The 27,596-nt window shown below is 36.9% G+C and overlaps 1 protein-coding gene across 1 annotated transcript in view; it reads right to left on the minus strand.

Moving 5' to 3' along the window:
* The window catches only part of CEP83 (centrosomal protein 83), a 108,050-nt gene extending 80,804 nt beyond the window's left edge, over nucleotides 1–27,246 (minus strand). The window contains exon 1 of the mRNA XM_070507059.1: nucleotides 26,789–27,246. The gene's annotated coding sequence lies outside the window, so the exon portion shown is untranslated. The remainder of the gene's footprint in view (nucleotides 1–26,788) is intronic.
* Nucleotides 27,247–27,596: the final 350 nt, after the last annotated feature.

The raw sequence follows: 27,596 nt of genomic DNA on the forward strand, positions 1-27,596 counted from the left end.
GTGAACACCATGCTTGACTTTAAAATCTTCAATGATTTCCTTTGAGAATGTGATCAAGACAAAGATGCCCATTATCACCAATTTTATTCAACATTGTACTGAAGATCTGAAACAAGACAAAGGTATAAAAGGTAAAAAAAAAAAAAACCTGAAAAAGGAAAAATAAACTTTCTTTATATACAGCTGTTCTGATTGTGTATGTAGAAAATCCAAAAGAATTTACAGAGAAATCACTAGAAGATTGCTAGAAAGATCAATATACAAAAATTAATTCCATTCTATATACGAGTAACAAAATATTTTAAAGATATTCTTAACACTAGCATTGAAAAATAGCAAAATACCTAGGCAAAAAGATGTGCAAACTATTACATGGAAAAAAATATGGCTAACTATTACAGAAACTAAAAGACCTAAGTAAATAGAGATAATATACCAAGTGTACAGATTGGAAAACAACATTCTAAAGTTATAAATTCTCCCCCAAACTGACCTATAGATGATGCAATACCAATCAATATGCAAACAGGTAGCACTGTGTGTGTGTGAAATTTAACATGACGATTCAAAAACTTACATGGAAATATAAAAGGCCAACAACAGCAGAAACAACTTTAAAGAACAAAATAGGAGAATGTTATATACTGGATATCAAGACTTACTATAAAATAAATCTACAGTAATTAAGATGGTATAGCATTGACTTAATTACAGACAAAGAGATCAACAAAACAATACAGCCCAGAAACATTTAATTTAGAACAGTTTTGCTGAACAGTAAGGAAAAGAAAGTCTTCAATAAAAGATGGATGCTAGGACAACCAGATGACCTTATGGAAAAAAAGAAACCTAGGCTCAACTTTATCATTACACACTAAAATTAACTCTAGTTAGAATGAAGATCTGAATGTGAAAAGCAAAAGAACAAAGTTGCTAGAATATAGGAGAATATCTTCACTAACTCAAGGCAGGAAAAGAATATATTCGAAACTCTAAAAGGAAACTCCCTGATAAATAATAAGACTGAGCACTTTTTCTTTGTTTACAGTCCATTTGGATATCCTCTTCTGTAAAATATCTATTTTATGTTTAATCTTTTGCACATTTTTTCCCTATTGAATTGTCTTTTTAGTGTACTAATGTGTAGGAATACTTTATAAAATTAAAATCACAATGAGAAAACCAAAAAGACTGACCATTACAATTTTGGAAAGGATGGGAAGCAATAGTTTGTAGTATAAATTGGCATATCCACCTTGGAAAAAAACAAGCATTATCTACTAAAGTTAAAGAAATGCATATACTGACTCAGCATTTCCTCTACTTGATATACACCCAACTGAAATGTGAATACAATTGGACCAAGAGATTTCTGTTGAAACAATACTGTTAATAGTAATATTGGAATAATAGTAATATTATTCCCAACTGAAACTTAAAAATAAGCCAAATGTCCATTAACAGCTGAAAAAACAAATTGTGGTATAATCGAACTAACACTGATGGCAATGAAAATAAGCCACAGATATACTCTACATAAGTAACTATCACAAACATATGGTGCAAAAGAAAGAAGCCAGACACAAAAGACAACAAACTAAATTTTCCAAACATATAAAGTTCAGAAAAAATTTAAAACAGGCAAAATTACAGTATTTAGAGCATACATGCTTAGGTTTACTTAGGTTGTAAAACTGTAAAGGAAGGAAGTGATTAACATCAAAGTTAGAATAGTGTTACCTGAAGAAGGCTGGCAGTGTTCTACTTCTTAATCTTTGTTGTGGTTACATAGGGGTTTGCTTTGTAAATCACGCAGATAGACAGTTCTGTGCACTTTTCTGTATGTATGTTATAATTCACAATTTTTTAAGAGGATTAATTTTGAATTTTAAAATTTTTAAATTCAAAATTTTAAGTTTTCATTCAAAAATTAGTCTCAGTTTCATCAAGGACCCTGGTCTTCTCCATCCTTTTGCCAACACATTCTGTTAGCTTAATTGTCCTCATGGCTGTGAGGTTACCACAGTTTTAAACATCACACAGATACACAGTAACACTCAGAAAAAGGACCATTTCTTCTACCAGTTCTCTTTTTTTGTTTACAGTCTTTTTGTTTTTAAGGTAAAATTTACATAGAATGAAATGTGCGAATTTTAAGTACACAATTCCATGAGTTCACAAAGGAAGAACCCAAGGGTATTCCATTGTTTAAATATATCACACGTTGTTTATCCATTCTCTTACTGATGGCCATTTGGATTGTTTCTGGTTATTAATTATTAGCTATTAGATTATTAAGTTGTTTCTGGAATTAAATTCATAATATATTAGTTATGAATAAAGCTGCTATGAACATTCTTTTACAAGACATTGTGGACATGTTTTCAGTTGAGGAGAAGAGTAAATATACAAGAGTAGAAGTGCTGAATCATGGAATATATCTTTAACTTCATAAGAAACTGACAAATCTTTTTGCAAAGTGGTTGTACCATTTTCCATTTCAACAAACAACATTTGCTCCACATTTCTGTCAACATTAGCCGTTGTCAGTTGTTAAAAGACAAACTGAGGCACATTAACATTTTTAAGAGTTTATTTGAGCATACATCCATTCCAACAGGGCAGCACCAAAGTGGTTAGGGACACTCCACCAACAGGAGCTAATAGAGAAGTTTTCATAAAGAAGATGCTGAAGCAAAGCAAGAAAACGATTTGACTGTCTATAGCCTAAGGAGTTGCCTTATTTGGAAAAGTCTAGTTGGCTGTGATTGGTTGTTGTTATTTCCTCAGATTTCAGTTCATTGATTCTGGCTTAGGCTTTGATTTGCTCACACAGGCTACCGAGGCATTAGAGCCACCTTAGTCTAATGGCCTCCTTGTTTATTGGTCTTTTAAATTTTAGCCCTTCTAGGGGATGTAAAGTGATATCACATTGTGGGGGTTTTTTTTTGCTTTTTCTCCCCAAATCTCCCCAGTACCTAGTTGTATATTCTAGTTATGGGTCCCTCTAGTAGTGGCTTGTGGGACGCCACCTCAACGTGACCTGACAAGCGGTGCCACGTCCAAGCCCAGGATCCCAACCGGTGAAACCCTGGGCCGACAAAGCAGAGCGCAGGAACTTAACCACTCGGCCCATGGCCGGCCCCACAATGTGGTTTTAATTTGCACTTCCCTGAAGCACTTTTTCATTATTTAATGGCCATTCATAGATCGGCTTAATCTATGAAAAAATCTTTGCTTTAAGTACCATCACAACAAAACATGTTTACTTTGCAGCTGGTAAATGGTAGACAGCTATTTGTATATTAGGAAGGAAAACAAATTTTAAAATTTATCTCAGTGCACTCACTACTCGTGCCTTCCTGAGCACACTGCAATTTTCCACCTCCATATTTTTGCAAATACTAACTTCCTTGCCCTGAAGGCCTTTTCCATCCCTCTGCACTCTGATCTAATGAATTCCTAGTCAGCCTTCAAAACCCTGCTCAGGAATGCATTACTTCCTCCAGGAAGTACTTCCTGACTGTCTCAAACATATATAGGTAATTATTCTGTCCTCTATCTTGTATATTAGTATATGGAACGCATCCAGTGTAACTTCCTCCAGAGCAAGAAACATGTCTTACTCATCTTTATAACCCAATACGTAAAACACACACAGGCACATATTAGCTCAAAAGTATTAAATGAATATGTTCACCATTCTAATGCCACTTTAGCCTCAATTCACTTTTCTCATCCATATTCAGTAACTGAGGCTTCCAGACTGCACTGGGCTGAATGCTGACCCAAAAAGAGATATGTCACTTCCTAATCTCTGTAACCTATGAATATTACCTTACATGGCAGAAGTGTGATTAAATTAAGGATCTTAAAAGGAAGATTTTATCCTGGATTATATGGGTGGACTCTAAATATAATCACATGTATTCCTATAAGAGAGAGGCAGAGGGAGTTTTGAGACTGAAGAGGAAGTAATGTGACCAAGAAGGCAGAGATTAGAGAGAGAGGGCACAAGCCAAGGAATGCCTGGAGCCACAAGAAGCTGGAAGAAGCAAGGAAAGGATTCTCCAATAGAGCCTTTGGAAGGAATATGGCCCTTGATTTCAGACTTCTGGTCTCCAAACTGAGGAATAAATTTTTGTTGTTTCAAGCCACCCAGTACGTGGTGATTTGTTACAGTAGCCACAGGTAATTAACACACTGGCTTTCTCTTTAGTCTATTTATTCATAATGAATTTTACCCAAACTCAAAATTTCTATCACAATTTTAAATTCCTACCATGGTCAGGCTTTTCTGATTTCAACCAGTCAATACACATGTATCAATTACTCACAGAACATCTAAATACGTATTAGGCACTTGAACTATACAATAAAAGAAACAATCCCTATTGTGCAGTTTACTAAATAAACTCATAATACAAATTTTTAAAAGTATATAATTCAAACTGTATTAAAAAAACAGTGAAACATTATTTTGATCAGCCTGTTAATCAGTGAGCACTTATTAGATGGACTAGTCTCTGTGAAAGACTCAGTACAACCCTTCTCCAAATACTTCATCTTCCTCTCATTGCAACTATCACTATCACATAACCACACCCATATGTCTCTCCCACCAATTCTTCTGACCAGTCCCAGCTCTACAGACCTACACATGACATTTTCTTTGGAACAGGAGCTGTACTTCTTAAGCAGAGGTACATGTGCCCAAAAGGATGGTAATTCAGAATATTCTAAAAGCACAGCTGCTGATGCTCATGGAAAGCTTCCAAAACACATTCCATTAAAAAGCACATGCTATGCCTTTGAACATTTCAAAACAATGCTTTAAATACAACATGCCCCCAAAGTGAACGCTGTTTTTTAAAAACAACATTAAAAGTCTAGGGAGAACCTATATCAGGCATTCCTTACTTAAAAACAAAACATTAGAAATGAATTTCTTTAAAATCCAGAGAGAATCCTATACTAGTCACCCAAATAGCCTTTGGATGGCCATCCCAGGGTGTCTTGTATACAAAAAATGTCACAACTTGACACCCTGCCAAAACCTGAAGTGCAGCTGGGAGCAGACCCTTCAAAGCCCTGGTAAGGTGCCAGGCCCCATAATTGTGATTTAGAAAGAAACGGGAGGACAAGGAAAGAGGAAGGGAAGAAGATATGTATTAGGGTGGTTAGCAATCAACCACCAAGCACTCTGAATTAAAATGTTATTCTATTCTTATAATTGCACTGTCTGCCTCCACACAGCTTAATTCTCACAAAAGAATTCTGGAAAGTAGGATATAGTAACCAGCCAACCTCAAATGCTTAGAATTATAAAACTCTGAAAAGTTGTGATCTGAAAGACAAAGATGACTCTTGTCTAAATCATACTTCAAATTCATTTTAATGTTTCTTAGTGTAGGCTCTATTATAAGATGAGGACTTTCCAAAAGATTTATGAGGCTTTAATGCCTTTGTGAGTTGTAGAGTCTTCTTTGCTCACATTCCTACATTCCTCCTGAAACAGAAAAGGCTACCATATGGCTCCTAACACAAAATGAAGGATGTCTACTGATTCAATAACATATCCTGGAAATTATTTATTTTTTAAACAAATCCTGACCATATTATTTCCATGAGATTTATGCCTTAGTCTGAAAAATTAAATAAAAGAAAAAAACCTAATAAGAGTTCAACTGGTATTTTTACTGAAGTTAACATAAGCAACCTGCTTTTCATCTTTGAGAAAATCTGCCAGAAAAAAAACATAAAATTTTCAGAGCCAGAAAAGGGAGATAAAAGCCGTCCTCAAGACATACAGGTTAATTTTAAAATCATTTATCTTTTAAAAAAAACAGGGCAATTAAACAACCAGTATTTACTAGTGGCTACTGCACTATATCTGCTGAGTGGTCACTTACACTAAGAGGGCTTTGAGATACAGAAATATGCAGACCATCAAGTCAAGCAGACTTCTTAGCAAGGAAGAGCTCACCCATATTCAGAGGACTATGGGTATTTTCTAAGTGCCTACTACATACCAGACACTTTGTTGGGTACAGGGATACAGAAATAAATAAAAGAAAATTCTTGCCCCCATGAAGTTCTTGGTGGTCAAGAAAACATACATGTTAATCAACGAGTGCTGAACGAACAAGGATTAGAGAAAATTTACTATTTATTTAAATCCTTTTTGTACTTTAAAAATTCATAAAAGTATGTGCATATATGACCTATTCAAAATGATAAGTGAATTCAGAAAGTTTTAAAACTACAAAGCATAGTAATATATTTATAGGTAGTACAGGTGCACAGGAGAGGCAGGCCTTATTCTGCTAGAGAAACTATTAGGGAAGACTTCACAAAGAGCGTAATCCTGGTCTAAAACAAAGGAAGGGATGCAGGGAAGAAACATCCAGTACAAAGGCATGGAGATGGAAGAGAAGAACACAAGGGGAGGCGGGTGAGGGATGGAAGGAAGCAGATCAGCCTGCAGAGATAAGGTAGGGCCTTAAAGGCACTGTGCAGAAGACTGGAGCATATCCTGAGGTCTAGGAGAGCCAAGGAAAGGTTTTAAGCTTGTGGATGGATGACAGACAGCACAGGATGGTTTCAGATTTGCACTTCAGAAAAATAACTAGGTTACCCAAGGTGTGGGGAATAGATTCGGGGTGGGGGTGGGGTGGCATAAAAAGAGTTAAGAGGAAAGATCAAAAGTAGAGAAACGGAAATAAAAAATCAAGGAAAGAAATGATGAAGGCCCGAACTAAAATAGTGGCAGCAGGTAGTCCACAGAGAACAGTCCTGAAAACGAATATGGAGGTAGAAGGAACAGGAGTTAGTAGTTAGATATTGACAACTCTCTTCCTCAAAAAAAGAAAAACTATTTTAATGTCACTAGTTTAAAGGCCAACCAGGAAATCAGGACAGAGGACAGTTAAAAAAAAGAAAACAAAAGTAAAACAGAATCAGAGTAGAAGAAAGATTGTAATCTTGTTTCAAAGATTACAATTACTTCAAGCACTAATCCTCCAGAGGAACAAAGAATCAAGCACAGGGACCTCTGCAAGAGCAGTTTAGTAAATGCAAATAGTATCATAGTAAAACACTCAAAATGTCTATCTTTCTTCCACAGGGATTTCATCAGCAGAGAGGTAAACTCTAAGGCTGGCTCTGTCAGGAACAAAGATATAAAATAAGTATTTGGTTTCTTAAATGTCCACCTGCTGTTATTCCTCCTCATTCTTTCCTTCAAACAATCATCTCTATAGCAACACACAAGAAATTTGTGGGTGGAAAGCATATGCTTTTGCAAAACTATGAGAACTCAAAAACATGAGCTACTTTATTTTTTTCCTTTAATACAAGAGATATACAATATATCTTGAGACAACTGCAAAATATGAAACAGAAAAAAATAGACTTAAAAACACAAGGAAACGTAAAAATTGGTATTGCACATGTTTACTTAGAAATTCTTTTTATAGGTTACAATGACACCTTGTGGTAAGACTTTTTAAATTAGATAAGTTATTTTGGAAAATATTTTTACAGCAGATATACAATAAAACTGATTTAGAAAATAGGAAAGACCAAGACCACAGCGTTGAGGTGCTATGAACATGTACAATAATCTATTTGGAAAATTAAGGGCAAGATATCAAACTTTTAAAAACGTCACAATATTAGGTAGGCAAATGCACCTTATAAACTGTAAACATAAAGTATTATATACTATTCCCTTCACTTGAGCTAAAATTATTAGTATAAAGTTTTTTAAAATCATGTAGAAAGAAACTACTTTCATCACCTGGGGCAAAATTTGGGGCAGTCCCTTTACATGAGAATATTGACACATGGTTTATAAACTATGAAAATAATTTTATGTCATTACTCCTTTCTTACCAATTAAACACAATACATAATACCATATTAAAATTTTCAACCTTGATTAATCCAATAATTAAGAGAATAACTAACAATTATCTTTCATCAAGAGTTTACTATGTTTACTAAAGTATGCCAAATAAACGCTAGCAAACGTAAAGAAAAGTTAATGATGCAGTTTGCACACAATCAAATCTCTTTATGAATCTCTTTCAAATGTTCTGCCCTTTAGCATCTACAACACCGCAATCTCTTCTAATCTCTCGGACCCTTCTCTTCTCCCTTAATTGTTCCCTTTCTCTCCCTCGCCATGAGAAATCTTTGGTCTGTTGCTCCAGCCCTATAAAATAAAGTCAATGCCTCTCTCACAGCTTCACTTATTATATTTGAATGACACTCAAATTTACACCCACGTTCCTAACCTCTCTCTCAGCTCATAACTCCCACTCTACTCACATGTCCCATCTACAATGGAAGTTCAAGATAACAAGCATTAAACTCATTAACTTCAAATTTTCTACCTGTCTCCTTAAAAAAAAATCAATTATCACTACCCTCCCCTTATTTCTTAGTACATAACTCTTCCCCATCTCCTGTTAGTAATAAATTATTAATCCTGCTGATTCTTCTTCATCTGTCTGTTGATTTTAACCATTCTTCTTCATTTCCAGAGCCATCACCCTCTAGTGCAAAATCTCAAATATTTTACACTCGGTTTATTTTAACAGAAGCCTCCTAAACAGTGTCCCACATTTTGATCTTTCCTCATCCTTACACAGCCTATAAATATTCACCAAGGCAATCTTTCTCGTACACAGTTTTCATCCTTCTAACTTCTATTGTAATCGATTCTATTGTTTACTGGATCAAATCTAAATTTTTTAGTGGAACTCAAAACCCTGCATTAGCCAACTTCCTACACAAAATGTAAACATTTCATTTTGCTGTCCCCACAGGGCCTCTTTGCCAGAAACAATTAATTTTCCTTTCCAGTTCCTCACAGACATGTTGATTAATCTTGCCTTCACAATTTTGCTCATATTAGTTGTGCCAAATTGAAATAACTTTTAAATCTTTTCAATTAATCCACAAATCAAGATCAGAATCAAACTGAAAACCTTACAGTCTGAAGAATCATGGAACTATTTTCAGAGTTTATAGTCACTCTTTTTTTTTTTTTTTTTGAGGAAGATTAGCCCTAACTGCTGCCAATCCTCCTCTTTTTGCTGAGGAAGACTGGCCCTGAGCTAACATCCATGCCCATCTTCCTCTACTTTATATGTGGGATGCCTACCACAGCATAGCTTGCCAAGCAGTGCCATGTCTGCACCCAGGATCTGAACCAGCAAACCCCAGGCCACAGAAGCGGAATGCGCACACTTAACTGCTGTGCCACCAGGCCAGCCCCTATAGTCACTCTTAAAGTGAATGTAAAAAATAGCTTCTGCTCTTCTTTTTGCTCCATAGGTTTCTGCCTTCCTTGTGCTTGCCTAAGAATATTTAATTCTATATTCTAGTACATCTGCATTTTTCCCCTCTAGTGCTTTATAACTATGTAAACTCTCTTTCCAAAGGAACTATGAGTTCCTCAAAGGGAAAACTACAATCTTCTAATTTTTGGTCATCTCCATAGCTCCCACTTCCAGTTAATAGTTAATAACAGAAAAATTATCCACAAAACGTCTGTGGTATGAATCCTACTTTCTCATAGGCTTACAACGTAATTTCAGAAAAAGCTTGAGGAAGGATATCACCAAGAACATTGTTCGTTAATCAATTATGCATGCCTTGATAGTTATCCATCAAGATATTTCTGGGTCAAAAAAAAAATTCTGGGAAACAGTCTGGTAATCAAAAGCCTTAAAAAATGAACATATCCTTTGATCTCGCAGTTCCACATGTAGGAATTAATCCTAAGAAACTAATCAGAGATGTGCAGAAACACTTATCAGGGATATTCTTCATTCATCATTCAATAAACATTTATTGAGTACATTACAAAGGTCAGGTAGGAGTGGAAGATAGAATCAGGTCACTGCTTTCATGGTGCTTGCATCATAGTGCTGTTTATAATGGAAAAAGAGCCTATAAAAAAGCATCTTTAATAGCAAGACATACCATATTCATGGATTGGGTTACTCATTATTGTTAATGAAACCAGCTCAACACAAGGTTGACATAAGCGAAGCCATATTGTAGAAAAGAGACCACATCGTAACTTTGAATGACCTCTGACTACTAACCCAGCTGGATTTGCACCTTCCAGGAGGTCCACCTGCTCTGTAGATTTTACTACCCCTGCTAGTGCATACATCTCCCAGCTACAAAAAGATAACTTCATTCTTTTGAGTTCTTTAGGAATGTGATGACCTCCCAAACAGAAAGTCTATGTTGATGGCCATCATCAATGAAAACCGAAAGATCTGGTGTGGCAACTCCCAGTGTATAACACGAGAGAGCCAACATTCCTAACCCTCTCCCCTATAACCCACTGACCTATATAACTGCTTCAAGAGTCTGTGGCCCCCTTAAGATGCTTCTTTTGGACAGTAGCTGGCCATCTTCCCTCTTGCTGGCAAGCTGTAATAAAATGCCCTTTCTCTACCACCATCTTGCCTCTTGACGACTGGCTTTTGTCTTGCTGCAAGCAGAGCAGATTGTGCCCTTTGTGCAGTAATATTAAGATGTTAATTTCTCCCAAACTCAATGCAATGCCACTCAAAATCCCAGCAGACTTTTTAAAAAAGAAATTAACAAGCTGATTCTAAAATTTATATGGACAAACAAAGGACCTGGAATAGCTAAACAACTTGGAAAAAGAACAAAATTGGAGAACTTGCACTACTTCATGACTTACTAAAATGCTACAGAAATCAAAATTGTGTAGCATTAGTGCCAAGATAGACACAAATCCATTAAAAAGAGAGTAGAGTTCAGAAATAGACCCAAACATATAGATAGTCAACTGATTTGTGATAAAGATGTAAAGCCAATTCAAGGGAGAAAAAACAGTCTTTTCAACAAATGGTCCCGGGAGAACTGCCTATCCATATGCAAAAAAACGAACTTCAAATCATACCTCACACCATACTCAAAAATGGACTCAAAATGTATACATAAAGACAAAACATAAAACTATAAAACTCTTAGAAGGAAATACAGGAGAAAAATCATTTTGATCATGGGTTAGATAAAGATTTCTTAGATACAACACCAAAAGCACAATCCATGAAAAAAAAACCTGACAAACTGGACTTCAAGAACTTCCATTCTTTAAAAGACACTAACGCAAATGAAAAGACAAGCAAGACTGGAGGAAAATTTTAAAAATCATATATTGATAAAGGACTTGCATCCAGAATACATAAAGAATTCTCAAAACTAAATAATAAAACAAACAACTCAATTTAACAAAACAAAAAAAAACAGGCAAAAGATTTGAACAGGCACTTCACCAAATAAGATACACAGATGTTAAATAAATACTTGAAAAGATGTTAAATATCATTAGTTATTTGTGATGCAAAAATTAAAAACACAAGGCAATACTAGTATACACGTATTAGAATGGCTAAAATGTAAAAGGCTGACTATACCAAGTACTGACTACAATGAGGAAGAACTGGACCTGTCAATCTACTGGTGGAAACGTAAAATGGGAAAACACTTTGGCAGTTTCTTAAAAACTAATCATATACTTACCATGTAATCCAGCCATTTCATTTATAGGTATTTACCCAAACGAAATGAAAGCACATGTCCATACAAACACTTTTACACAAATGTTCACAGCAATTTTATTTATAAAACTGAAACATAGGTCCATCAAGAGGTGAATGGATAAACAAATTGTGATATATCCATACAATGGAACACTAATCAGTAATAAAAAGGAATGCATTAACATGGGTAAATCTCAAAATAATTATGTGGAGTGAAAAAATCTAGATCAAAAAGAGTACGTTATATAATTCCACTTATATAAAATTCTAGGAAATTCAAACCAATCATAGCGACAGAAAGCAGATCAGTTCTTGCCTAGAAACAGGAAAGAGTCAGCGACGGGCAGGGGTAGGAGCAGGAGGGAAGGATCACAAAGGGGCATGAGAAAACCTCCAGGGGCAATGGATATATTTAATACTTTGATTGTGGTCACAGTTTTACAGGTGTATACATATATCAAAACTTAAATTGTTTACTTTTAAAAATGTACAATTTGTTATTTATCAATTATATTCAATAAAGGTGTTTTTAAAAATAAACATTATGAACTTTAGGGAAAAAATCTTTCCTAAAAGCAACTCTAGGCCCAGATGATGTCACAGTTAAATTTTTCTTTAAAAAAATATGTTATTGAAGAGTATTTAATAACATTGGAAAATGTTATAGAAGTGGAAAAAGCAGATTATAAAATACTCTATGCTGTATAATCCTTATTTTGTAAAAAGCATATTTACATGACTATATATGCATAGAAAAAAGGATACACACTAAAATATTAATAAGTAAGATTATCTCTGGATGACAGGTGTGATTTTATTTGTGCATTTCCTACACTTTTCTTATTTTACAACAAAGATAGATTATAATCAGAGGGCAAATGTCATTAGAAAGTAAAGGAGGGGAACCTCAAAGTCCACTTGAAAACCAAAGGAGGGGAAAAAAGTTTCCCCTTTTCACATCGGAAAACAGTGACCAAATACAAAAGAGAATTAAGACTTGAAGTTCAAGCCTCCACTTCAGGAAATAACCCAGATGTCCTCAAATTCCATTCCCTTCCATATAAGTTCACGCAATAAAATACTCAAAATAATACTCAAACAAAAATACTCAAAAATCAGCCCCAAATCCATACTCTACAGAATTACCAAATCTATGGCACCACTTAAAATTCTTACCAATATAATTCCCTCTTATCTACAACAGCAGTTTTCAATTTTAGCAAGTAAGCTTTTTTCAAATCAAATCTTACAGAACTCCAACATTTAGAACAGACTGCCATTTTACTCATGTATATTAATCAAAATTTAAACTCAAGATTTTATTTTCAAGACACATCATTCCATATCAGTTAACATATTGGTAGTCTCTAATGTTCTAAAATCTGGCTTATAGAGCATTTAGAAATAAATAATCTTTTATCATGGCTTTCGGAATAGTTGGAAATGTAGCTAAACAAAATTCAAACGAAATCTTGGCAGAATCCTGAAGTACTTCCCACTCACAGTTCTACAGAATTGGCCATTAAAGGTTAATCCAAGCTTCTTAATATCATATACAAAACTCTTCACAATGTGGACCCCCTCCACCCTTCCATTCTCATCTCTCACAACTCCCTGACATGTACTTATGCCCTAATAACACTAAACTACTTTTAGTTCACTGAACACACCATACTTTTTCTCACCACATGCTGACCCCTCTGCCTGGAATGCAATCTTCTAATCTCACCCTTCACTCATTTTTATATTCAACTCAGTCATCACTTCCTTCTCAGTCTTTCCTGGATGTGTCCCCTTTTCTTTTCCCTCGATCCATTCTGAGTTAAGTGTCTTTGGGATCTCTTTCCTAATGCCACATACTTATCCATATCAATGTATTTATTTCACCATATTATAATCAGCTATTTGTATGCCAATCTCCTTCACTAGGCTAAGACCACTTTGAAATTACAGATTATGTCTTAGTCTTCTTTATACCCACAATAGCTGGAATATGGCAGGTAGTCAATAAACACTTGTTGAATGAATGGTAAAGCAGTTTCTTCCACTTATCAAAAGGAAAGGGAAAGCAAGAAATTGCATAGGGCTTGGGATCCCAAACACCTTATAATTCAATGCTTCAGGAAAATCAACAAGTACACTTGGAGTGACTAAAAAATGTCTAATATTGTGCAAAGGATTATGAGCAATATAAAAGAAGTGTGGGGGGCCAGAAAGCTCTCTTTAAATAATTCAATGAAAGTATGATGACAATGACAAAGGATTGAACATCTCAAAAAGGAGATAGAAATTGTTTTTAAAAACGGAAGTCTGAAGTCAAAAAAGTATAACTATTGAAATAAAAAACTCACTGGAGGGGCTAAACACCAGACTTGAGATGACAGAAGAAAGAAGCAATGAATCTGAAGATAGATCAGCAGAAAACATCCAGTCTGAAGGAGAGAGAGAAAAAAAACTGAAGAGAAATGAACAGAACTTCATAAATCTGTGGGACAATATGAAGTCTATTGACATACATGAAATGAGAGATCAAAAGAAGTGGAAAGGGGCAGGAAAAAATCTGAATAATGGATGAAAACATCACAAATTTGATGAGAAACATTAAGCTCAGCAAATGCAACACAAAGAGATCAAGACCAAGATACACCACAGTCAAACTGCTGAGAGACAAAAAAAAAATCTTAAAAGGAGCAAGAGAAAAATGATGTATCAGATACAGGGGAACAATAATATGATTAACAAGCGGTATCCCATCAGAAATAATGATGTCAGGAAAAAAACAACTTAAATACAGAAAAAGATTAACAAAAAAAGCTCTCAACTAAGAATTCTATACTCAGCAAAACTGTCCTTCAAAAATGACAATGAAATAGACATTCCAGATAAAGACTGAGAGAATTTGTTGCTATCAGACATGTCTTATAAGAAATACTAAAGGAAAACCTTCTGGCTGAAAAAAGGTCACACCAGAAAGCAACAAATTCAAGGAAGAATAAAAGCATGCCACAAATTCTAACTATATAGGTAAATACAAAAGACTAAACATATAATTGTTTGCATTTCTTTTCTTCACTTCTTTTAAAGAAATAAGATTGCAGGGGCTGGCCTGGTGGTGTAGTAGTTAAGTCCATGCACTCTGTTTCGACAGCCCAGGGTTCGCTGGTTCAGATCCTAGGCACAGACCTATACACCACTCACCAAGCCATGCTGTGGCAGCATCCCACATACAAAATAGAGGAAGACTGGCACAGATGTTAGCTCAGTTACAATTTTCCTCAGGTGGGAAAGAAAAAGAGGAAGATTAGCAACAGATGTTAGCTCAACACCATCTGCCTCACCAAAAAAAAAAAGAAAGAAGACTGCATAAAGCAATAACCAAAGCATTGTGGTGTTGGGTTTATAATATGCATAGCTGTAACATACGTGATGATAGCACAAAAAAGGAAGAGGAAAAGCATATAGGAGCAAAATTTCTATAATTTACCAGAATTAATTTAGCATTTTTCTGAAGGAGACTATAATAAGTTAAAATGCATATTAGAATCCCTAGAGCAACCCCTATGAAAATAACATTACAGTAAAAAATCAAAAACAAAGGAATTAAAATGGTACACTAAAAAATATTTAACACAAAATCAGGAAAAGAGGAAAAAATGAGACAAATAGAAAACAACAAAACAGCAGATGTAAATCCAACAATACCAACAATTACATTAAATGTGCATGGACTAAATATTCCCATTCGAAAGGTAGAGAATTAAGACTGCACTAAAAAAACACAAGACCCAATTATATGCTGTCTACAAGAGACACATCTTAGATTCAAAGACATAAATATGTTAAAACTAAAAGGGTAGAAAAGAAAATACACCATGCAAACGGTAACCTAAAAAAAACTAGGTTGCCATGACAACTCATGATTGCCATGTACAGTATGTTCAGAGTTAGATAACTCCTCATTGTAAACAAGCTGTGTTAACTGCCCAGGGCAACTCTTATAAATCAACCTAACGTTTGTAAAAAAAAAAAAAAAAAAAAAAAAACTAGGGTAGCTATAGTACCAAGATAAAATAAAATGTAGACAATAAATATTACTAAAGACTAATAAGGATATTTCATAACGATAAGATGATCAGTACATCAGGAAGATAAAACAATTATACCTGTATATGGATCTAACAACAGAACTCCAAAAGACATGAAGCAAAAAGTGGAGGTAATTAAAAAGAGATATAGACAATTCAACAAAAGTAGTTGTAAAGTACAATCACTGATAGAACACAGCAGAAAATCTGCAAGGATATAAAGGACTTACCAACACTATCAATGAACCTAATGTAACTAACAGGACACCCCAAAATTGCAGAATACACATTCTTTTCAAACACAAATTAAACATTCTCCGTGATACACCATATGCTGGGCCACAAAACAAGTCTCAAGAAATTCAAAAATATTGAAATCATTAAAAGTGCATTATCTAATCACAATGAAATTAGAGATCCATAACAGAAAGAAATCTGAGAACAGTCCCAAATATTGGTAAATTCAACAACACACTTCTAAATAACCCACGGATCAAATAAATCACAAGGAAAAGTTTTTAAATATATTTTGAATTGGATGAAAACAAAAGAAGCATATCAAAATGTATGGAATGTAGTTAAAGCAGTGCTTAGAGGAAAATTTACAGCTTTAAACACATATCAGAGAAGAAGAAAGGTCTCAAATCAATAATCTAACCTTCCAGCTTAGGAAACTAGGTGGGGGAAAAAGCACACTACGCCCAAAGCAAGCAGAAGAAAGGGAAAAAATAATATTAGAGTGGAAAACAATGGAATAGAAAATAGAAAAGTCAATGACATAAAAAGTTGGTTCTTTGAAAAGACCAACAAAATTGAGAAACTCTCAGTTAGATTCACCAAGAAGAGAAAAAGATATAAATTACCACAATAAAGAATGAAAGAGGGAACATCATTACTAACCTTGCAATAATTTTTAAAACTATAAAAAATATGAACTTTATATCAACAAATTACACTTATATAAATGGACAAATTCCTAGAAACACCAAAGTTATCAAAACTCAAGAAGAAACAGAAAATCTGAATAGAACTATAATAAGTGAGGAAACTGAACTAGTAAGTAAAAATCTTCCCACAAAGAAAAGCCCAGGTCCACATAGCTTTACTGATGAATGCTATCAAATAAGGAAGTAACAGCAATCCTTTGGAAACTATTTCAGAAAAAAACAGAGAAGGAAAAACCATGCAACTGCTTCTATGAGGCCAGCGTTGCCCTGATACCAAAGCTAGACAAAGGCATCAAGAGAAAAGAAACCAACTAATATCCCTCATGAACAGACACAAAGTTCCTTAACAAAATTTAGGAAAACCAAATTCAGCAACAAGAATAAAAGATTATACAGCCTAACTAAGTGAAAATCATCCCAGGAAAACAGGGTTGGGTTAACTTCTGAAAATCAATTAATGTAATATACCACACTAACAGAATAAAGGGAAAAAACCATATGATCATCTCATTGGATGCAGGGGAAATAACCTGACAAAATCCAACACCCACTCATGATGAAAAACTCTCAACAAACTAGGAACATAAGAACATTTCCTCAACCTAATAAATGATATCTACAGAAAACTTAGAGCTAACATCATACTTAACAGTTGAAATCTGCATAATTTCCCCTTAAGACTAAGAGCAAAGCAATGCATGCTTAACACTTCCATTCAACATCTTACTGGAGTGCCTAGCCAATGCAATAAGGCAAAAATGAGTGACAGAATGTATTAACATTCAAATTGGAAAGAAAGAATTGTTTTTTTAGTAGACACAATCACCTATGTAGAAACAATATACAAAATTGCATTTCTATATGCTAGTAACAAACAATCTAAAAATCAAATTATGAACACTCCATTCCCAACAATATCATCAAATCTCAGGAATAAATTTAACAAAAGAAGTGCAAGATTTATATGTTGAAAACTAAAGGGGCCAGCCCAGTGGCTCAGTGGTTAAGTGGGCACATTCCATTTTGGCGGCCCGGGTTTCGTCAGTTCAGATCCCGGTTGTGGACATGGCACCACTTGGCAGGGCATGCTGTGGCAGGCGTCCCACATATAAACTAGAGGAAGATGGGCACGGATGTTAGCTCAGGGCCAGTCTTCCTCAGCAAAAAGAGGAGGATTAGCAGCAGATGTTAGCTCAGGGATAATCTTCCTCAAATAAATAAATAAATAAATAAATAAATGAAAATAAAAATAAATAATGTTTAAAAAAAGAAAACTAAAAACACTGTTGAGAGAAAGATCTAAATAATGGAGAAACATTACATGTGCATGGATTGAAAGACTCAATTAAGTTAGCAATTCTTCCCACATTGATTTATGGATTCAATGCAAACTCTATCAAAGCACAGCAAGTATTTTTTGTAGAAACTGACAAACTGATCCTAAATTTTACAGGTAAATGGAAAAGATCTAGAATCACTTTTGAAAAAGTCAAATTTACACTACCCATTTTGAAATTTCCTGTAACACTACAGTAATCAAGACAGTGTGGTATTGGAGTAAGGCCATGAATACAGATAAACGGAACAGAATTGAGACTCTAGAAATAAACTTTTACATTATAGGCAACTGATTTTTTTTACAAAGGTACCAATACAATTTAAGGGGAAAAAATAGCCTTTTTAACAAATGGTACTAGGACAACTTGGCATCCACTTGGCAAAAAAATAAAAGAACTCAGACCTTTTCTTACCCCACACACAAAGTTAATTGAATCTGGATCCTGGATCTAAAGGAAGGAGCTAAAAGAAAACACAGGAGAAAAATCTTTGTGACCTTGGATTAGGCAAAAAGTTCTTGAACACAACATCAAAAGCATAAACCATAAAAGAAAAAAATAATAAATTTGATTTGATTAAAAACTTTTGCACTTCAAAGACACCAGTTAAGAAAAAATAAGCCACAAACTGGGAGAAAGTCTTGGTAAACAGAAAAGTTTTTATTCAGAATATATAAAGAATTTTTACAATCCAATTGTAAGACAAAAAACCAGCTAAAAAACGGGTAAGACTTCAACAGACATTCCACCAAAGACTTATAAATGGCTAATAAGCATATGGAAAGCTCAACATCATTTATGTTTAGGGAAATGCAAATTAAAATCACAATGAGACACTACTAGACACCCAGTAAGAATAGTATAAATCAAAAAGACAGATGATACCAAGTGCTGATGAGAACGTGAAGAAACTGGAACATTTGCACATTTCTGGTAGGAATGAAATTGGTATAGTCACTTTCGAAAACATTTTGGCAGTTTCTTAAAAGGTTAAAAACAAACTCTGAACTATTGACTCACAACACTTTTAACACCAAATGTGTGGGTTTTTTCCTCATACCAACCAATTCTCCAACTTTTTCCAGTTCTCTATCCACTGAGTGTCCTAAAATTTAACTAACTCTGACACCAACTATCCAGATTTAGTGCAGACCCCACAAGTTATGGGCTCAGTCCCACATAACTGCTCCCACTTCAAACACCAGTCACAAGTCCCAGGCTGCCAACTGCACTTCTGACCAACTGGCTATAAATCAGGGGTTCCCATAACCCCCTCCCCAGGTTTCATAATTTGCTAAAATGGCTCACAGAACTCAAGAAAACAGTTTACTTACTATTACTGATTTATTATTAAGGATATAACTGAGGAACAGCCAAATGGAAGAGACACGCATAGTACAAAGTATGGGGGAAGGGGTGCAGTTTCCATGCCCTCTATCTGGGAGTGCCACTCTCCCAGCCCCTGTGTTCATCTATTCAGAAGCTCTTGGAATCACATTGTTCAAGAGTTTTCATAGAGGTCTAGTTTCCCTCCTTGCTTCCCAGAGGTCAGTGGGTATGGCTGAAAGTTCCAACTCTCTCATCCGTTGCTCTTTCTGGTGACCAGCCCTATCTGAGGCTAGCTAGGGACCCCTCCTAAGTCACTTCACCAGCATATGCTTATGTCTGATCAAAAGGGGCTCATTATGAATAACCAAAGCCACTCCTTACCACTCAGGGAATCACAAGGGTTTTAGGAGCTCAGCATCAGCAACCAGGGACAAAGACCAAATATATCATACCCTCAACTTTACCATCCAACTCAGCAATTTCACCCCTAGGACTCTATCCAATAGAGATGTGTGGGGGGGTTGGAATTGGCAACCCCAAGATATGTCTCTTTGGCATGAGGATTATTTTGGGCTGGTTGCTTTTAAAAACTGCAGCCATGAGAGAAACTCTGAAACATACAAGTTACCCTTGGTAAGAGATATTTATATTTGTAAGGGAAATCTCCATCTGTAAAGGTGTCTCCCTCTCTACCAGAAAGAAGGGGGGATGACTTTATCTCTAAAAACTCTTATCAATGCAGAAGGCAAGGACTTAAATCTTCATATTAACCTTAGTCTTGTTTACTGTACTTTTCAGGTAATCTCCCATAACTGACTCCCCCAACCCCCAACATCCTCCTTTGTAGCTGAAGATGGTATTTAAGATGAGAACCTCTGCCATTTGGGTGAGTTGCTCAGTTTTCCTGAGTGTCTCCCATGTATACATGTTATAAAGCTTTGTTTAATTTTCTCCTGTTATTCTGCATGTGAATTTAATTCGTAGCCTAGTCAGAAGGACCTAGAGTGAGTAGAGGAAATGTCTTCCTCCCATACAGCTGAAAACATATGTTCACGCAAAGACTTACACAAATCTTCATGGCAGCATTATTCATAAGAGCAAAAAAGTGGAAACAATCCAAATGGCCATCAACTGATGAATGAATAAAATATGACATATCTATACAAGAGAATACTATGCAGCAATAAAAAACAACACAATACTGCTACATGGATGAACATCAAAATATTAAGTGAAAGAAGCCAGGGGCAAAAGACTACTATATTTTTTATTCCATTTATATGAAACACCCAGAAAAGACAAATTTATAGAGACAGAAAGCAGATAAGTGGTTGGCTGGGGTGGGAATTGAACTGACTGCAAACAAGCTTGAGAGAATTCGGGGAAGGGAGCATTACTGAAAATGTTCTTAAATTGCCTTGCAATGGTTGTACAACTCTATATATTTACTAAAAAATCACTGAATTGTATGCTTACAATGAATGATTTTTCTTTTCTTTTTTTTTTTACGGGCAGCTCTTCCTTCCAGAGCAAGTCCTGGGTCTTTACCCAGGATCCAACTAGACTGAAAAGAAGTCCACTTTTAATAGCTTGCTTTCTTTGTTTTTTTTCAAGATTGGCCCTGAGTTAACATCTGTTGCCACTCTTCCTCTTTTTTTTCCTCCCCAAAGCCCCAGTACATAGTTGTATATCCTAGTTGTAGGTCACTCTAGTTCTTCTATGTGGGATGCCACCATAGCATGGCTTGATGAGTGGTGCGTAGGTCCCCGCCCAGGATCCGAACCAGCAAAGCCTGGGCCACCAAAGCGGAGTGCATCAACTTAAACACTTAGCCATGGGGCTGGCCCCCCAATGAGTGACTTTTATAGTATGTAAATTATACCTCAATAAAGCTGTTAAAAAGGGGGTGGGTAGAAGAGAGAAGTTATCTCTTCTGAACTTCGGAAAATGTGATGATTGAACTGCTGTATCAAGGCGAAGTTCAAAGGATGGCCAACCAAAAACAAAGAATACAGGTTCTTAACAATGTCACTGAGCCGCTGATTTGACAATCCTAGAACCACCTATCTGAAGACTTCTAATATGTGGATAAAATTTCCTTCTTAAGGTTAAAAATAAAAGATTATGAAAGTTCTGAGGGATACAAGAAAATGTTCATTTCATCACAGAAAATTTGGAATGTCATCCATATAGGAAGGCATCAAGAAAAAGGAAGAAATTCTGGTGGATCTTGAAGGATAAAAGAATTTGATGGGGAGGGGGAGAAGAGGAGGGAAAAGGGGTATATCGTTCAGGAGAACAGTCTGTAACAATGAAACAAATTAAAATTAACATTTACGGAGTACCCACTATGACTGAGTCAAGCATTACAACATATATCTTTTAAGCCATTATGACTCTTGAGAAAAAAATATCATTTTATACATGAAGACAATGAGAACCCCAAACTAAGTGATCCAAAAAGTCAAGCAGCCAGTAAAATGGTGGAGGCAAGATTCTAACCTTCTATTCCAGGACTCAGGGTCCAAAATACATACTCTTTCCTCTATGTTATGACGCTAACCAAAGACGTGAGCTATCCCCATTTGAAAGTTCAGGTCTTTATAGAGCACATTTTTGTAGGGATGGGTTTACATTTATAGTGCTACACAATGCTTCTTGACCAACAACCTCCATTTAATCAACAAACTAAATGTGATACGCATTTCTGTCTTAGCTTCCAAGACTCTACAATTTTCTGATTTTCCTCCCTACTTTCTCCACCTACCCATTATATGCGATATTCACTAGCCCTTTTCTGGTTCTACACACTCTCCCTAGGAGTCTCATCCATACTCAGGATCTGAACTACTACCACTATTGCTGATGATGTCTGACTTTGTTTCTCCAATTCAGAAAAACTTCTTCCCAGTCTTCCTTGACTGATTAACTCCCTCCAGGCCAGGTTGAATACTTCCCTGCACATTCTCAGATTACAGTTACATAATTCTAATGAGGCATTCCTCAATCGTAGGGTACTGTCTGCAGTTCTAGATCATATGTCCTTCCTACATGCCCCCAGAACACACCTTTATTTATCTTTATGGCTCTTCCTATGTTATATTACAAATAACTATACATTTCTCCAGACAAGAAGCTGCTTGAGACTTGGTACTATGTCTTATTCACAGTCTCCTCAGTACCTCGCAGAGTACAAGACAAATAATAGACACTCAAATATTAACTAAACCAACAAACAGGAGAAATAAAATTTGCTTTAAATTGGAAGCATACGATTTCTGAAAGACACCTTCAGGAATTTATTTTTTCAAATGAGAGAATAAGCCAAGAAAGTTTAAATGACTAACTCAGCCAAACCTTGGTCTCTGGAATCAAAATTCTCTTCCCACAAAATCATGGTGCCTGTTAATTCATGCTTACTGATCTAAGGTTTCCATGAAGCTCCAGTAGTAATATAAAAATGTTAGTTAGAGAAAAACCATTTCAACTTCATCCTCCTCAGCTCTGGCTGGCTCTATCAGTTGTGGAGAACTCTGATGTTAATTATTACTTAATAGCTTTTCTGCCCAGAATAACCTTTAATTGAACCAATCTTTTCACATATCCTTCACACACACTGTAATTCAATAGATATTTATTATGCATCTCTATGTGACAAACAATGTGTAAGAAGTTATAATTTGCCAGCACTACAAAAAATATATACTTAATTATATTGTATGCCTTTTAACAATACTTCAGATGTCTGCCTTAAACCAAAATGTAATTCATCTGAGAAAGACAGACTGAATGTGAACACTAGAGATAGGCACTGCAACTTCATCAGGAAAATCCCCATAGTCCAATGCTAATGTTTTCGATGGTTGCTGTGTTATACTGCAATTGTGTTACTGGGCAACAACTCAGAAGCTAGGACAGCAAGCTCTCTAAGAAATAACTGAATCAAACCAAGATCTATAAAAGACTCTGAGACTCAACTTCCCTTTTTTATATCTTTAACTGAAGAAACTCTTTGTTGTAAGCATCAGATACAGGATTTACAGCCAGACTATAAAAATTACCTAGCATTTATTTAAAGACATTTTGAGAGTGACAGACGCTTTCCAAAAGAGAATGGCTAGGTTTAGGTTCCTCCTAACTCTATGAATTTTAATCCAAAAGTAATCTGAAGTTACAATATACAAAAGTAAATAACTGGGCACTTTCTGACTTTCTTATTTCTTCCTGGATTACATCTTGGTTAAACTAAAAAAGAAAAAAAACTAGTGCTAGACTACACAGTCTGTGATCTCCGATGACCCAGACAGGCAGTCCTGGTGAAAAAATATAAAACTTAACAGAACTGCTAATTTATTATGAGGGCCATAAAAGTAGTGACATAATTTCATAAATTAAGTCTTGACCTGGTAAAACGCAAAATAGAAAAGGGTCAAATGGGAAGATAGGGAGAAAGGCACAGGAGGAGAGAGGGAGGAAGAAAGGGAGGGGGAGAGGGAGGAAAGAGGTGGGAAGCGTTTTTAAAACTAAGATTCTAAGGAAGAACCAGGATATTGACCAAACTCCCCAGACTCACTTGGGAGTAGTGCCAGCATTCCTGAGGGAGTCCTTATTGCTGATATTGTCATGGGAAATTCTCAAATATTCACACATTCTAGGAAGGGAACCTTTCCTTCTGATTCCCACAAATCCTCTCTCTTTAACCCCCTTTCTTATGGCTTATAGCTGCCCTTCCTCCCTGAGTTCTCTCTCAGATTTTCTTTTACTTCCACTACACTATGGGAGAAGCAAAAAAAGTAAAAATGCATATTCCTCACCTCTGAGAAACACTTATTGAGCAACTTTTATTTGGAAGAAACTAAGGATAATATCTGGTGTCCTGCCCTTAAGGAGCTTAAAATCTAGTTAAGAAGATTAGGCAAACACAGAAATGATAAAACAATACAACGTAAAGTGTAAGTATCAAATGAGTATGACTAACAAATACACACTATAGGATTTCAGAGGTGAAGGAGTTCAGAACACGTCACCTCAAAATACGCTGTTTTGGTATATCGATTATTTTGACTTGAAGGCACTTGAGAACCAGCAAGTACAAGAGGGGAACTCTCACCCTAGTTTTTCTTCCTGAAGAACCAGGAGATAAAACTCTCACATGAAAGGTGTCCTCCTTGTACCAGGAGGAACGAGGACTGAGGACTTTTTATCACCAGAGACAGGGAATTGAAGCCCAGAAACCTGTACAAACCTTGTGAAACCTTTATCTTCCTAGTAACTCCTCCATAATTTACTACTCCTAGCCCAAACCCCTTTGTCTTGTCAATTTTTCACAAATTTATGGTTTCTTTGTCTGAACGATATAAAAGCTTTCTCCTCTGGTCACTTCTTCAGGTCTTCATTCTCCTGTGAAGGCCCCCATGAACATGTAAAAATTTTTAAAACCTTGTATGCTTTTCTTCTGATAATCTGTTTTATGTCAATTTAGGTCCAGCCAGAGACCCTAAAAGGGTGAGGAATTTTTCCTCCTCTACAGAGGTCATGGTGGAGTTGAACTTTATAGAAAAGGTACAGTTTAGATTTTAGGAATGAAGGGAAGAAATCAAGTCAGGTAGGTAGAACGACATGAAGACTGCTAAGGAAGGGTGAAAGCGCATAGTAGGTTTAGAGGACAGAGAAGAAACCAGTCTGGTCAGAGCAGAGCTTTTCCATAAAGAACATAAATTTGAAAAGGCAGAGTGAGAAGAGATTTTGAGGGGTTCCGATTAAGAAATGGGAACTTTAATCAGCAGGAAAGAATACTTCCGGAAATGTTTTACATAGATACACGCATTCCCTAAAAGTACATACAGATTAGACAATTTGAGAAAATTACTTACTGAACCTAATACATTATGCATGACAAAGTCAAAATAAAACTCATTTACTTTAGGCATAGACAGTACCTAGAAAAACACACACACCAAGAATTCTGACAATTCACTAATCTTTCTGTTAAGATTTCATTCTTCTAAGCTTCTTGAATTAGAAATTCCCAGGACAAAATGCTGACTTCTGATTACTAAGGATTTTATCACGCAACATGAGTCATTCTTGATTTTTCTTCTTCTCTGCTTGTCTTGCCCAATTCTTGAACATTTCATTACTTCAACATCAGCATATGGGCAAGAAAAAGGGGGAGGGGACTAAATGAAGTCTACAGACTTTTGCAATATAGTAAGGGCATGATGTAAAGAACATTAAACTTCAAGTTCCAATTCCCATTACTGACAGTTTGATTTCAAAGAAGTCATTCAGTCTCACAGCGTCTCAAATGTTCCCATCTACTCTCCTACTACCTGAAAGGTTACTGCATTCAAAATATCATGAAAAAGTGCTTGGAAGACTATCTGCGCAAATTATATCATTAAGGGTTCAATGGGAGGAGAAAAAGTGAAGTTATTGCCTAAACCAAGGCTTAAAAACCACCTGTGGCCAATCAGTGTTTCAATCTCCCAGCGCTCTGTGTAACCCTAAATGGGTATAACTCTATTATTTGAGAAAATTCCTGAATATAGCCTGGTTAGAAAAGAAAATACTCCAAAGAAGGGGAGTATCCGACATTCTCTGTCCTAAATAACCAAAGGGTAAGTCAAAACTATTTGCAACTCTCTGGAGAGTCCTGTGTGACACTGAAATTTAAAGCATTCTAATAATTCTAAACAAAAAAAGAGTTTGAATCCAAACAATACAAAAGGTGAGTATTAACTGTAACCACCTACAGGCTTAACTTATGAATTTAGAGAATTCTGAATCCAGATAATTGTAGGAGAAACACACTTAATTATACCCTAGTTGAACACTGGGCTTGTTTACGGAGATGTTGCTTGGTAACAAGCATTAAGAACACACTCAGTTTAGACCTACTGGAGCATTTTGTGCCCATATTCTCAACACATTATGAACTATTAAGAACAAGTTTCTTGTCACCCTAGACGTCTTTGAGATTTTATTCAAACAGTTTCATCATTACAATTAATGTGACCAAAGGCTTTTAAAATACTTGGCAGTGAGCACCTTTATGAGCTAAGTGCCCATTTATTATGGTCAAACGCTGGACACTAAGGATTAATCAAAGTGTCCACTTAATCCCGGCATTCATTTACATTTCCTAGTCTGTAATGACGGCCCACATCACTATCCAAGTTGTCTTCAGGGTCAAGGAAAACGGTGGCACAGCTTTTTCATCACAAACTCAACTGGAGGTACCAGACGCTGAGCCAGTCACTAAACTCCCTACGAGCACCGCGCCGGAGGGCATCCGAGAGCTCCACCGAGAGTTTCACGTGCATTTCAGGGGCTCCAGGACACGTCGCAAAGTCTCCTTTTCTAACACCCGTTCCAATTATTTCACAAGAAAAATAACAAAAAAAGAATTCAAGGGCCAGCTGTGAAGGGAAAAAAATGTCTTCCAAAACAGGGACCAGACAGCGTCCCCACAGAGAGAGGCTACGTACCAGACTCCCACACGGTCCTTGCAACGTGCGCACAGAAAACTTAACAGGGACCGGGGTTCTGGCCGCACTCGCCGCCGGGGGTCGCCTCCACTGCTCCAGCCGCCGGCACCCACTGACCTCGCCTCGCGGGGGCATGGGGCCCAAGAGCGCCGGGCCCCGCCGCGGGTGCTGGCCCAGCCCGCTCTCCCGGCGCGGTGCCGGCGGCCGCTCGCGGCGCACGCTGAGGAGGAGAAGCTGGAGGCGGACAGGGCCGAGCGCGCCCCTGGGGCTCCGGACCCCGGGCCCGGCTGAGTATCCCGCGAGAGCTCCGAGGGCCAGAGGGCGGCGGCGCAGGCGGAAAGCCCCGCTCCTCCTCGGGGGTCCGGCTTGCCAAGGGGTCCGCCACCCTTCACGCTCCCGGAGCGGACTCGGCCGCTAGACCCGAAGGCGCGCGAAGCAGGAAGTCCCACCCCCACGCCGACGTCACGGACGCCGCGGACGCCGGAGGCCGTTAGAGGGAGGAGGAGAAGGAGCCGAGGCGGGAGTGGCGAGCCTGCACTGGTGCGAGAGGGCCCTGGGGGACGCAGGCTTCCCTTGAGCCGGGCCGGCCCTCGCTCCAGGGAGCCAGGTGACGCGCGCTGATGTCCCTCGCCTTCTCCAACGCAGTGTCTCGAGGGCTTCCCCCATTTCACGCTTCTCCTTCCCTTGGCCGGCCCTTGCCACCCTCTTCCTTGTTTTGAGGGCCCCGATGGTGGTCCTGCCGCCACCCCGTCTGCCTTCGTGCCCGACCGTGCAGAATTTTTGTGTCCCAAAGTCTCCTGCCCACGAG

The sequence above is a fragment of the Equus asinus genome, chromosome 4 (genome assembly GCF_041296235.1).
Source record: "Equus asinus isolate D_3611 breed Donkey chromosome 4, EquAss-T2T_v2, whole genome shotgun sequence".
Taxonomy (NCBI): Eukaryota; Metazoa; Chordata; class Mammalia; order Perissodactyla; family Equidae; genus Equus; species Equus asinus.